Source organism: Falco rusticolus, chromosome 3 (assembly GCF_015220075.1).
Source record: "Falco rusticolus isolate bFalRus1 chromosome 3, bFalRus1.pri, whole genome shotgun sequence".
NCBI classification, from domain to species: Eukaryota; Metazoa; Chordata; class Aves; order Falconiformes; family Falconidae; genus Falco; species Falco rusticolus.
Window position 1 is genome coordinate 113,560,019 of NC_051189.1, and position 14,543 is coordinate 113,574,561.

The 14,543-nt window shown below is 48.8% G+C and overlaps 1 long non-coding RNA gene across 2 annotated transcripts in view; it reads left to right on the forward strand.

The window, feature by feature from the left end:
- LOC119145553 overlaps positions 1–12,611 on the forward strand; it is a 159,573-nt gene extending 146,962 nt beyond the window's left edge. For both annotated transcript variants that reach the window (XR_005103446.1, XR_005103445.1), the window contains one exon: positions 11,245–12,611. This is a non-coding gene — a long non-coding RNA (uncharacterized LOC119145553). The remainder of the gene's footprint in view (positions 1–11,244) is intronic.
- Positions 12,612–14,543: the final 1,932 nt, after the last annotated feature.

A 14,543-nucleotide genomic window follows, 5' to 3' on the forward strand; every position in this document is an offset into this window, starting at 1 on the left:
AGTGGAAGGGAGCGGGCTCTCTGCTGCCAGGTGCTGGTGAGTTAGAGGAGGCAGCAAACCGAGCAGAGCTCATTTCTGCTTTTTGTCAGCACCGTTCCCTCCGAGCATCCTGGTTGTTTTAGGTAAATGTTTCATTGCATTTTGAACGTGCAGGTAATGAAACCTTATCTTCATAGTTTTGTGATAAAAAAGAAGCAGAGCTGTGCTAAATATGCCTTCCGTGAAGAGTCGCTGCAACCAATGCTCTGAGCAATAAGTGTTGAGCAGGACAGCTATAGGAGGTCCTAGTCTGCAGTAATTTGATCAGAAGTATGAGGTCTTGGTGAAATATTGGTCTCATTTTGTAGACTAATGTGGAGCTAAACAAAACAAACAGGTGGAGATATCTTAATTTAGTGATGCAAGAATGATGGAAGAGGGGGCTTTGCGGCTTCCTTAGGAGTCTCAGGACTTGCCGAGTCTCAGACGGAGAGCAGGGGATGTGGAAAGAGGTTAAATCTGCTACCGAGCTGCCCCTGGTGAGCTGCAGCCGCTGCAGCTGGCTCGGGAGGAGGCAGCGGGTGCGGTGCTGTGGCTGAGGGGTCCTGCGGGCACAGGATGCCCAGGGGACCCTCGTCCTGCACGTGTGACGGGACCCTGCTCAGTCCCTCGTTGCCTGCCCCTGTCCCCGCTCCCAGGCAAAGACTTCCCTGCCTGCTGCAATCATCCTGGTAACTAGTACCTAGAAAGGCTCCAGGACCAGCGCCTCGTCCTCAACTGCTGCAAACAGAAAACAAGAACACCAGCCCCTGTGCCAAAAGATCGGTAAGACACAGCCCAGCGTGGCACTGTGTTGTGGCTGGGAGTGTCTTGCGTTAATTAGTTCAGAGAGAAGGAGAGGTGAGGTCAGGCAAGGAGAGGAAAAAGAGCAAAAGGGAAAAAAAGAAAATGTCATTCTCTCTGACAAGTGTGAGTTTGTGGGACGGGGAAGAGCCTACCACGTGCTGCAAGTTCAGATGTGGGTGTTCAGTTCTGCTGAGACCTCACTAGGGGGGACTGGAAGATCATTTAACCCGTTCCAAGTTGCAGCTCATGTTGCAGTTTTATATACGTGCTTGCACAGCAGGAAGGCTCTAATGACTCATTAACGCTAACGCCGTGTTTACAAACTGTCATGGCAAAAGCTCTAGCTATAGAACTTGCACAATGGCATCAACATGCAGCAGATTTTTTGCCACATAGACTCATTTCAGACAAACAAAACCCACAAAGCACTGGTCTGACTTGCCCTGCAGAAAATAAAAATAGTGCACTGCCTCGATGCCACGTGTGAAAAATGGGATATGGATAATTTAAAGTGTTCTTTGGAAGCATCTGGAAATATATTTAAAAGCATTGTAAGAAGGGTAGTAAATGTCATGTTGGGGTTTATGCAGGAGAAGACAAGCAACCTGCAGTCGGTGTTAACTTGCTTTCTTGAACTCAATGTGACTGCACCATCTTCCAAACACCCAATCCTGCCTCCCTGGGCCCTGGCCAGCTCAGGACACTGAGGAGCAAGATCTGCTTTATTTATTCCCTTCCTTTCCAAAATAAAAAAAGGAACAAACCACCCGTGTTGCTTACAAACTTGCTTTGTAAGCAAGCTTACATGCTTTCCCATGCAGAAGTTAGTATTTTAGCAGTTCATTTGGGAGAAGACACCTTAGGAGCTGCGTGGAAGATGGCAAACACCATTTTTCACTGCAAATGCTCCTTCACCCAGAGATGTTCAGGCCACTGGAGCATCTGGGCCAGCCCCTCTATAAGAGGTGAGTTAATGCAATCCAGGCTCTCCACTGCTGCCTCATCCAGCTTCCAGGAAGGCATTTCATCTTGGTCTGAAGTCTTTCAGGACTTGAAGAATGCCCTGCTTCCCCACATTATTTGTTCCACTTTCTGTCTGTTAATTTAACAGCTGGCCGGGTCCTGGGGACCACCAGCCTCAGAGGAGGATTGTGCCAGGGTGGGAGCAGGAGCAGGCTCTGTGGGAAGGGGCGCCTCTGCCTCCAGCTCGTGCTCTGCTGTCGTGGCCGTGGTGCTCACGCTGAGCTGGCTGGTTTTGAGGCCGAGTGGGCATGGCTGCAGGAGTGACCATGGCTGCGGGGCAGGGCAAGGGCATGCGGGGCTGTTTCTTTGATGCAAAACGCTGAACCACCATCGGATGCCATTCTGGCTCGCTCACTAGCCACAGGTCACTTCTTGCTGTCCCAGGTCCCAGGGCTGCGTCACTTTTCCCCTTCCTCCTCTGCAGCTTTTCTTGCTGTTGTTAGATTGTGCGTCGAGTGGGTTTTAATCCACATAAACCAATGAGCAAATGTAAAATATTATGATATGATGAATATGATTTTATATTGTAGTTACCTCTAGGCATTCACTTTCTTATTTCATTGTGATTGTTATAGTTCTTTTATTCCTTTCATAAAGAAAACATTTAATGTAAAAATAAAAGGAGTCATGATGATTTGGGTGAATTGCAGTGCTCAAGGCTTTCCTCCACATGTGCTTAAAGATACATATGAACTTTAATGCAAGAGCCTGCGGAAGAAACACCTCATCTATGAAATCCTGTGAAAGGCAGTAGGAGTTTGATCACAGAGCAGGAGACAGCAGAGTGGCTTCAGGTGGGGAAAGGAGAGGACATCATTACTTGTAGAGGAATTATAGAGGAATGAGGGCAGGTTAATGACCATTGATAACGTACAGCGGTGGGCTGGCTTGGGGGGGGGGCGCTCGTGTGGATGAGGTGCAGCTGTGGCTGGTTCCTGCTAAGTAGTTAAATAGCTCTGAGGGGATGGAAGAGGAGCACTGGATGGAGAGAGACCTGGAAGAAGTGGAGGGAGGAGAGAGAGTGCCCCGGGTGCAGGGGGGACATGGAGAGGCCCCGGGAGAAGAAAGGGGCCTGGGTGAGGAGAGACCGGCTGGAAGAGGAGCCTGGAGAAGGGAGAATCTGGGTGCAGCAGAGGCAAGAAGCAGGGTGGGCTGGCGTGGAGAGGATGGAGAAACAGCCCGGACAGTAGATGAGCTTGTGAAACCTTGTGGGGGACCGGTGGCTGTGCCGGGACAAGGTGTGGGAACTGCTTATGGAAGCTAACTGGGATGGGATGGTAAAAGCCTTGCTGCAGCTGCTGAGTTTTGAGGGTGCTGTGACAATTACTTTCACATTTAGAGCCAAGCTGGAGATGTCTGCCCAGCCTGGGACATCCAGAAGGTCCATGCTAATTTACAGATGGGGGCTTCTCCTCCAAAACTCGCTGTCGCTATAAACCAGCCAGCGATGCTGGTGCGACCAGCACTGTCAGAGGCTGCTGCAGTCTGTACCCATCACTTCAGCCTTTGTATCCTGTGATATAAAAGCAAACAGATGTGATTAAATCTGGTGCAGAGGGCTGGGTGGGCCCTGAGGTTTCAGTGGAAGAGTGGCATTAATTGGTCAGGAGCAGGCTGAGCTCACCCACTGTTAGACCATCACAAGAGGCTCCATCAGGCCTCTTCAACAGATTTTGCTCTGTTGCATTAGGATCTAGTGGTGTGTGATTTGCTGATGTATTTTAAGCCTTTCAGATACTGTCCGTGGATTACTGAAGGGCTCAGGCCATTTGAAGGGTCCTTTGGAGCCAACTTACAATACAGAGGGTGAACACACAGGGGATGGTCAATGGAGTCTGGACCTGGCTGAAAATTTCCCAGTGGGATTTTTCCCCAGGTCTGAGCGTGCTGTTTTGAGATCCTTGCTGAAGGTCCTCCTCGCGCTGTTTTTCTGCAGCAAAAGATTACAAGGTCCCTTCTTGCTCTGCACATCCTTCTGAATAAGATGACAATGAATCTGAAAAAGAAGAAAAGCAGTTTCCCTGTGAAGGCTTAGAGTAGGAGTTGGTCTTTGTGTGGGGCTATAAAAAAATTCATGTGGCTGCCTGGCAGCATCCTCGTAGCATCCCTGCTCTGGCCATGGGGGAGTGATCGCTATCTGCGGCCCACAGCTTGCGAATCTCACTGAGCCATGTCCACTGAGTGGCACTCGCCTGCTCAGCGGGGTGGGGGGACAACTGAAACCTGCCCAGGGAACGTCAGCTCTGCCAGTGCCTTTAGCTTGTGAGAGGGTGCCAACAAGATGATACCAGGAACCAGATGAGAACAGGGTGTTAACTCAAGGGCAGCTGTAACCACCACATGGGGCTGAACACAGGTACAGCAGGGAGCGGGATGGCCATGGTGGTGGAAGGGGATGTTGTCCTCTCTTCCCTTCATTGCATCAGTAAATAGGCTTCACAGACTGGTCCTGCCAGATGATGGCCTTGGATACTTAATAGTAATGCCTTATATAAAGGCCTCTTCAGGGCATCTGCTTGAAAGAACCATATAACATTAGTAGCCACACAGCATCTCTAAGGAACATTGAGGACCAGCCTTCTCCAGGAGATGCAAGAGCCAGAGGAACGGGGCAGTGCTGCTCCTTTAGTGAAAGTCCTTTTGTGCACAGGAGATAAGATTTGTTTCTTGGCACAAACACTCCAGGCAGAATACAGAGGGGTTTTTTCCAAACAGAAGCTGCTTAGCAGAAAAAGTTCTGGAGTTGAGCGGTTCATGGTGGAAGGCAGTGCAGCCAACTCACAGCAATCAGTAACAGGGTCAGCAAATCCTCCCAGCATCTGTATTCCTGGTCAGGACCCTTCAGAGCTGTCTCCAACCAAACAAGTGCCCCAAACACCAGGGGATAACACTGCCTGTATTTAAGGAGTTTTGTTTTCATCCCATGTGGAGCCGGGCGTTGCCTGGTGCTGAAGGTAACTTCTTTCTGCTGGGCACTTGCAGCTGGGGGAGGCAGTGCTAGTGCCTTGAGAGCACAGCTCTGGAGTGCAGAGATGCACCCAAGGAGGAAGCTGTGGTTTCAAAACTTCTGAGAAACCATCATAGGCAATAATAAGCCTAATACAAAGCCAGTTACCTACTATTTTTAGAAAGCCTTTGACAGCATTCCCCCTTCAAACCCAAGGATATTTATTCATTATATTCTAAATCAGCTCACTTACCCTAGGGTTGATTCACATGTCAGAGGCGCATAATGTTATCAGCCTAACATTGGTGATGGCACTTCCCATACCAGCCTTCATCACAGAGTTATTGACTGGTGCAGGTTGCAGACAGGTCACAGACAATCAATAGTGGCAGTGCCTTTAGTGACAATTAAGTGCTAAGTGTGCACTGGGCAGGATGACACAAGTTTTGGAAATATTCAGGTCACTGCAAAGTATTGATAGCAATAAATCCACATGTTCCCGATGCAGTGGGAGCCACCTGGTTGGCAAACAACTTGTCCTGTGCATAAAGGGAGCATCAAAGTGAGGAAAAGACAGTCAGCCAGGGTGTGCTTAACAGCTGAGATGCGAAGGGTCTGTTGCTCCATCGCTCGGCATGTGCAGCCCTGTACAGCGGTTGCTGAGTGGAATGGCCTTGGTTTATCTCTGCTTTGCAGAGGTGTAAACAGGCAGGGGAGGAACCAGCAGTGGAAAATCAGGCTGTTCAGCATCGGAACCTCGCTTGGGCCTAGGACTCTCCACCAAAGTCCTGGAGAGGTGCACAGAGCTATGTACAACCTCCTCCAAACTAGATTTACTCTTTATTTTTAAAAGCTTTGAGGCCCAGGGCCAAATTCAGAGATGGTGCTCTGCGCGGCATAAAGTTAATATTCCCCTTACTGCCTCTCTCTCCCCATTTCAGAGGCTATTTTAAGCTGGGAGTTACTTTAACTTGCACCTTTTCTTCAGTGCATAAATTACACTTATTTAGCTCGCTTTATGCATCAGCAGGCAGGGTGTAAGAAGTGCCCAGGGAGTCTTAGCAAACCTGAGAGGCTTTGAATGCTGCTGCCTTAGACAGCACCACTGAATTTGCCCCGTGGCATCCCAGGTTGCTGTGAGCATCGTGACCGAAAGGGCCAAGACGTGATATGGATGTGGTTATCGCCCTTCTCCTGCTTTTCTGACCCATCTGAATAGCCCATGGTGTCCTGGCCAGACTCACACAGTTTGTCTGGGGGTTCGGTAGGGGTAAAGCAGAGCCTGCTGAGGCTGCCGTCTGTAGGGCTCTTGCAGGCTGCCAAGGGAAGCGTGGAAGGGCCACCAAGGCTGTACCGTCACACAGCTGGCGTGCGTGGGCTTCACAGGTACCTGTACTGAAAAGGGGAGAGAGAGCTTCCAAGTGTGTGAACCAGTCTCGGACATCTTTCTGCTGGAGGAGAAAACGTCTAGATAGAGCAGATGGCAGGAGCCGTGCCAAGCAGGCGTTAGTAGCACAGGGGTACACGGCTGCCTTAGCGTGGCCTCTGCCAACAAAAACTGCAGGTTACTGGAGCCTTCCACTCCCTGCATGCACCAGCAAAGCCCAAACCAGAGCAGGAGCTCCAGTGGCCAGGGGTGCCACACAACTCTGCTGTGGCCCGGGAATGCCCGTCTCTCTGGTGGCAAGCGATGCAATGCTCAGAGACAGGTTACAGCAAGCAGGGAAATCTTATGCAAGGCTGGGGAATGAGACAAGTGTGTGAGTGCCAGCAGCGGCGTGGTGGGACTCAGAGCAGGGAGGTGCACTGGATGTGCTCCTCAAATCGCTGCAGGCAGCTGCAGGAAAGGGAAGGCAGCATTTGCAACACACCACTGCAACCCTTTGCAGTGCAGGCACACCATGTGGTCAACTGTCTGTTGTACCTGGCTCACAGTATATCGGGGTGGAAATGCTTGTTAATTAAGGCTACACCGGTGTGTCATGCTTCTGCTGTAGTTCAGCAGTGCTGTTACTGATCTGGCTTCCCAACACAGCTGTGTGTTCTGCTGTGCTCTTCTCTATCAGTGTAACAGCTCCGACCCTGCCCTTGTGAAAGTCCCAGTGAGTTTCTTGATCCTGGAAAATATCTTTGGTTTTAAGGGTACAGGATTGTTGCCAGGAGAGACATCATTTTACTGTTATAGCCAGGCCTGAGCTATGCAGCAGAGATGTCAGGGATGAGGCTTTAGTTCCTGCCAGCTCTGGTCAGAGAGGAGAGGGGCAGAGGTGGACCAACCTGTGCTGAGGGATTCGCCCCAAGCTTTTCAATTCTTTGACCTTTCCAACAAAGTTCATCATGACCTTGGGCAAGCTAGCCAACCTTTCAATCCTTGCCTACAAAAGAAAAAAAAAAAAAAAAAGGCAACAAATGACACATGATACCCTTTGGTTTAAGGATCCATAACCCCATTTTCCTACCTGGGTGCCCAAGTTACACGCTCCATCTCTCCAGCTGAGTTAATACTTAACCTCTCCTTTGGAGAGGGCACTGTCCACAAGGAGATCTAGAAAGCCACAGCCCTAAGTGTCAGCGAGCGGGAAGCCCTGGGCACCACCAGCCCAGGCAGTGACCCAGCAGGAGCCTAACTGCCCTCTCCCGCTGCCATTTGCAGCCTGTGGTGGGATTTATGTTCAAATTCCCATTCCCTGGAATGTTGTAGGGTGCTCCTGGGGTGTCGCAGGGCAGCAGTGCTGTGTGCCTGTCCCCATGGCTGGTGGCAATCTTGGTGAGGTTTGGTGGAATCCCATAGGGCTGCTCCATCAGCAAACCAAAGAGGGTGAGAGCGTTCCCGTCCCCTCCTGCCCATGCTGGAGTTACCTGTGGGCTGACAGATGTGGAAAAAAATTGGGATGAGTTAAGGTAGATCTCAAAGTATATTTGCAAAAAAAAAAAAAAAAAAGGGGTGCATTAGGCTTCAAGTTCCAGTGAAAGCAAAACCAATATGGCTTTTAATGCAGGACACATGTCTGCACAGATGCTTGGAATTGATTCCAAGCTAAAACCTCCTTTAAAACTGAGTTGCTTTGCGTGCGCTTCTGTTTTGCAGCAGCTAGTTAAAATGTAGTTAGCTGAACCAAATTAATTCATTCTCCTCCTCAATGTGCATCCTACCTTAAGGTGAAGATAAGGACCCACTCCAGAGGTCTAACTCAGTCCTTTCCAAGGCCAAACCCTGGCTAAAGCCCCATAGTTTTGACCCCGGGATCAGCATTTGCAGCTTACCCTGTGTTTAATTCAGCGTGACAATTCCCAGGCACTCCAACGGACTGGATCGAGCCACGTGACTGCTGAAAGTGCTGCATCAATTCTTTTCTAACTATACCCAAGTTTTAATGTTTAATATTTAAACATGAAAGTTCCTTTTGAGATGTTTAAAGCAGAATTATTAACAGCCCCGTGTAGAACTGACAGGTTAACAGTGCGACAATTAAAAAGAAAGGTTAAATACATTTTCTTTTCAGACCAACTGCTGTTGCCTAAGACTAATAAATCCGCCAAGAGATGGTTTTTACAGAGTGTGAGGGGCTGTGTGTCAGCTTTTATAGGCTTTAGTTTTTCAGAAATCACCACAGTTCTTTTTTCCAGGCAGCTACAGGTTTCAGTCTATATTAAGCAAACAGGGCTTCTTCCAAAGAGTTGTGTGAATTAAGTCAGAAAGAAAAAAAAGTTGGAATATGAAAAAAGCAAAACCTACCATCTGTGGCTTTTAACCATCCAGGCTCACCGTTTGCTCTGCTTTTTTAATTTATCATTATTCTCTGTTGTCGTGGTGGCTTTGAAAACAGAGATGCTGGAAAACAGCAGAAATTCTGCCCTAGGTTCTCTAAGGGATCGGTTCAAGTGCTAAACTCCTGTTTGTCTTTTGGGCAATAGCTGTCCTCGATGGCTGGCAGGACACAGCCCCAGAATAGCAAGGGTGTCCTGCTGGGAGGCAGCTGGCTGCCAGCTGGGACATCCAGGCTGCTAAATGCCACCTGAACCCCTCCCGGTGCTTTGCAGCCAAAGTTTGGATTTTTCAGAAAGACACTTTCCATATATTCCTATGCGTCTAATCACAGAACAGTTAACTTAATTGTGGTTTTCACATGCTCTGTGATTACATGGTGGAATGTATGGCTGCAGGGTCAGAGGCAAAATAGTTTAAAGGGTGACCCTCCAATCACCCAGCGCGAGGTGCCCCTGCTTGAGCTGGGGTGGGACCAGGTGGCCCCCAGAGGTCCCTTCCAGCGTCAACCACTCTGCGAGTCCGCAAAAGGAGGGGCAAGGGGTGTTCATCGGGATAAATCCACCCGTGGCTATTGAACATGAGACCCAAGAACTTCAGCCTTCTGCAGACCCTGGCATTGCTGCGAGATAATGGACGGACAGGCGGAGGGGGATCTAGCTGCCCTTCCCCCCCCCAGCATTCTCTTCTGGCTTCTCAGACAACACAGGACTCAAGTCCAGCTCAGTCTTACCTTTCTTGTAATTGTATCACTCTTCCAGCTTCTTTTTCAAGCCATGGGAGTCCTTCCTTGCCTCTGATGGACATTGATTTGGCCCCAAATTTGCAACCATGAAAGGTCACGTGACTTACAAGTATAAGGGAATATTTACTCACTCTGTGCTTTTAGCAGGTTAAAAAAAATACTAACTTGTGTTTTAAATGAGTTACCGACAGCAGTAGCGGATGTTACAGATTATTATAAGCACATCAGTGGAAGGTATTATAAGATGGCTATAAGCCATGGTTATAATCAACCTGGGTTTGATTTATTGGACTCTATAGCAACCCATATAAATTGATTAGCCATTTATTAAAATGGCTATTAATCATGGATTATCTCTTTGTACAAATTTAGAAAACTACCTTAGTTACAATGAGACTGAAAGATGGAGAAGTCCAGCATTGAAACTTTGGGGAGACCGCCAGGCTCCTTCTCAGGCTGTATCTTCTCAGCTGCCCCTCCTGCGCGGCTCGCCGGGCCATGCCGCAGTGCCTGTGCCACGAGCGCGGCCCCAGGTACCACCTACCACCTCTGCCCGTGAGGTCCCAGCAGCTGCCTGGAGCTTTCTGTCGTACACGGACACCCCACGCCATGGACACAAGGCAACATCCCCAGTTAGCCTGGGTCGGCCAAAGTATATGATAGAGCAGCTGCAGCTCTGGCAGGCTCCTAACGATCACTGGTCATTAAACCAACTTTGGAGCTGCTGATGCTTCAGAAGCCAAGAACAGAGGGTCCCCTTTTTATTGTTCTTTTTTTTTTTTTTTTTTTTGAAGGTCAGTTTGATGGCATTATAATGGACTTGGGGATACTCTGCTCTCTGCTTCGCCTCTCTCCTATCTGTCAGCCACATGCTCTGGTATCATCTTTTCTGCCTGCAATATATCTTAATGCACCAGTCTGTACTGATCTTCCTCCCTTCCCCGCATCCCCCATGAATATATAACCACCAAATGTGATAGGAAGAAATTACTATTGTAATAAAACCGGTTCATTACATCCTTCTAGTCAGAGGCATTTAATGAGCACCAGGGCTGCCTAATGCTGCTATGTTCCCTTTGAGCCAGCTGCAAATGTAATATGTTTCATCGTATCCTTTAATTTACTCTTTGGAGCTGTGGAAGGAAGCAGGCAAGTCCTTCATGCGGTGGGTACCAGTGGATTAGCCGAGCCATTAAGAAATGCTTTGACCCGCTGCAGCATGGCAGCGTCTTGGGTCTAGCGCAATGGCAGTTGGATTTCCTGTATGGAGCCACTGCATATCCAGATGGTTCAGGGCATCTGAAGAGCTGGGCTAGCCTGCCATATAGACAGCTACTGGGATACCTGGCTCAACAGAGATCAGCACCTCCAGAGAGAGGATTTCTCCCATCCTAAAATAGGTGGTTAAGTTGGAGCGTAGTAAGGGATGATGTGGGTGGACCTAAATCACCGGTGGGGATTGCACATGTAACTTATGGACACCATAAGACCTTCCTTTGTGGTGGTTTGACTAAGATCTTTCCCAATTTCAGGAGCTTTTGTGTTGAGTTCTTAAGCGGGGCATGCATGGTAGATGCAGCAGACAGCAATTTGCAATTCCCTTACAAAAAGCCTCTCCCCAAACCAGGCCTTAGGAATGGAAACTCTTCACTGAATTCAGAATCAGGATGGATTCAATTGCTTTTGCAGATGAAAATGCTGGACAGGTTCCAAAAATTACATTGGTTTGTATTTTCAGAATTAATTTTTCACATTACATTTCACCATGGCATTTGTCATTTAGAGTTTGAGCTCCTTGAAGAAAACAAAACATTTAAGAAACGATTAATAACCCCAATAGGAGCAAAACTCTTCACCTGGAAGGGCAAATAACTATGTGTTGGTTACAGTGTCAAAATCTGGGACTTCATCTCCTTTATTTTCTAATATCTTTTTCAGTTTGATTCAAAGCAACTTGGCCACTGAACACCTTGGTCCTACCCCAACCCCTCCAAGAACCCAACAGGCTGAAGTGCATCTGAAACGTCACCTTGGAAAGCAATGCTGCGTGTCGCGCCCTCGGTGTCCTGTTCCTCCCTCTGAGCATCCATTAACTTTGGCAGGTCCCACGAGACAGCCACCACCCCTGGAATTCCACTACTGCTCTCATGCTGACATCTGGGTTGGTGCTGGGCAACCACTATCGCCTGACTACGAGCACCAGCTAATCCAGGATGCCATCGTATTTCCAGAGTCCCCTGCACCTGGAGAAGCATTTTTTCCAGAAGCCACTGGCAGTCACAGGTGTTCAGCCCATCTCCACACAGCGCAGCCCCGAGCCCCAGGCTCAGGCTGTGTTAGTTTAAAAGCCCCGCAGAGGATGAGCAAAGTCATCTGTCCTAATTCCCGACGGCGCATTTTACCAGCGCAGGGTTTTCTTCACGAGAATATTATTCCTCAATATTTCCTGTTGTTTTCACCCAGCTTGTTTATGGCAAATAGACCCTTGAGATACAGTCCTTTTGTCCGGGAAAGCTTTAATGATCTCAGCGTCATTGTGTTGGCATCAGTTTAATTCCAGCTGCTATAAGCTGGCAAGCTGATGAGAAGAGATGTGTTTATGGGATCTCCGGCTATTTTGCTGTGGTGTGCGGTACTGTGCTAACACAGACTTACAGGGCCTTGCAGGGCCATTAATTAAAGGCACTCTGGAAAGCTATCACTAATCACTTTGCAGGTATCAGAGGGGTGCGCCTTGGGAAAAGTAACCCTGCCCTGCAGCGGGGTGTGTTTCTCTAAGGATGCCACCATTTCCAGGCTGGGATTTGGAGCATCTCCCTGTCAAATCCCTGCTGGCACTGGATTTTATGGCAGCTTTCTCACCTCTGAGCTCTGGTGGCTTTGCCTGGCAGATCATCCTGCCTCACTGAGAGTGCAGCATCATTTTCCATACCCCAGCTGTACAACCCAGTTGTCTCAGGCAATGCCTGGAGCTTTAATTGGGGCTGGATGTGAGGATGAGGATGCTGGAAGGGATTGCATGCAGCTGTATGGTTGCTTGCCGTCATTTAGCTGGGAGTGCATACCATGGTGTGAAAGAGGGTAAACAAAACACATCTTGGCCAATTCTAACCAGTTTGTCCCTGTGAGCCGCACGTGCCAAACCTTGGCTGCTGCCAGGCTTCTCGGAAGGCTTGTCCATGCAGGGACTCGCTGGAAAATTAATTTGAATTAAGCAAAAGCCTGAATTTCCCGTGGATTTGCTAAACTGCATTAAACCCCAATGTGAATTATGTTAAATGAAATTAAAACTACATTAATTTTAAGAACGCTGCCGTGTGTGTTTGAAGAACAGGTTAATCGTCATGGGCATCTCTCTGCAGACAAACCGGGGAGGGGGGGAAGCCAGGAGGCGGGGGCTGTGCAGGCGCCCCCTGCTCATTACAAAATGTGGGAGTCCTCTGGGCAAAAGGATGTGGTTTTCCCACCTTGAAAAGCTGGAGGAGAAGAAGAAAGCACGGTATCTCTGGGCAACGGGCCGTGCCCAGGGTTTAGGTCGGGACCGATGAGGTCTCTCCCCGGAGCTGCCAGGGGCTGAGCACCTGCCGTCCGCTCCCCACGATGCAGAAAGCAGCACAGCTCTATCGCAGCCTCTGAGGAAGGGCAACACAGAGGATTTGCCATGAGAACTCCCTTCCTTAGTCCTAATCCGTGTCACTCTAAGTACAGCGGAGAACCAAATCTGACAGCTGTTTGAGTTTACCCCAGCACAGAAATCTCCATGTGAAACACTCAGGGCTTTTAAGCCCTGTTTATGCCCCAAAGTGAAAGCAGCATTAACTCACCCAGTGCAGAAAACAGCCTTACTGACGTAAATGCACTTATGTGGGGAAGAGGAACAAGCTGTGTTACTAGAAATGACTTTATACCTTCCAACTAAATCCACACTTGCTTTTGTGCTGATACAACTAATAAGCAGTTAATATGCAGTCCCATCAGCACAAGGAATGGCAAAGCCCTGTTTCCTTGAGATCTGCATTTCATGCTTGACTGCGAGCTCCAGTGAAATCTTTTCCTGCCGTTCGAATGGGTTTTTCTAAATTCTCTCCGCCAGTGTGGAGTCTTTGATGTCTGATAAAGTAGAAGCCCACACTATGGCCTGTCATTCGGACAAGAAATGGTGATGGGGCGCATTTATAGGCTTTTTCTCCTCTACGTGACTACTAGTGTGTACAAAAACTTAATTGTATGGGAGCCTGCTTGCTCCTCCATCAAATCCACTTGAAACTGCCAATGGGTTCAAAAATTATTAAGGTCAGAATAAACACGCAGAAACGCACATACATTCATTACATGATCATATGAGCTTAATTTCCTCAGGCAAGCAGGCTAAAAATATCCCACATGCCCAGAATAGGTAATTATACTGGTATAAAAACACTGCAGGGTCGTGCTGGTTCCCTCCACTCTCTGCACAGTTTGAAGCGGTGCCCTGACACATCCAGCGTGCCTCTGCCCACCCCACCTCCCACAGCCAACAAGCATCTTCCACCCAGAAAGGGGAAATGCTGAATTATTGATTTCCATTCGCACGGAGCACAATCCTACCGCACTGTGCTGGGGGTGGGCAAAGATACACTAACCCCCTGAGGTGGCCCGGGGAGATGTCCTTTTAGATCATCTCCTCACGCACACACACACCCCCCTTGAACAAAATGCTTCTGTCGGGCTGGGTTTTGAAAGCAAAGAGCTATAATGATGATGGACGGTTCCAGATCATCGCCTGCAAAGCCGCATCCCAGAGAGCTGGCTCTTCTCACCAGGCCACCAAGAGGCTTTGCGAGCGGTTGGCACCAAGCGAACGTGACGCCGACTCGTGGGCAGCTGGAGCTTGGCTGCTGCCTCCATCCCCCGGCCGGGCCCACGGCACTCGCTCCCAGCAGGGTGGGGGATCTCTGTTCAAATGAAGACAAGTTGCACCGCAGCACTACGGAACTTCTTTTCGGGGGGAGGAGAACCATGCACTAGTTAAACTTGGACTCGTGTGACTACTTAAAGATGTGTATGATGATGGTGGAGGAGAGCCCACCAGCACGGTCTAGGTGTCCCCCTTCCCAAAATTAAATTTTTGGGTAGCTAATTAGTCCTCAAATTATTTTTAACCAAAACAAAGTGGTTATTTTTAACCAAAATAAGATGCCTCATGTACAGTTTTGGAGTGTTGAGGCTTTGCTGTCCCTTTTGCCATGCAATCAGGG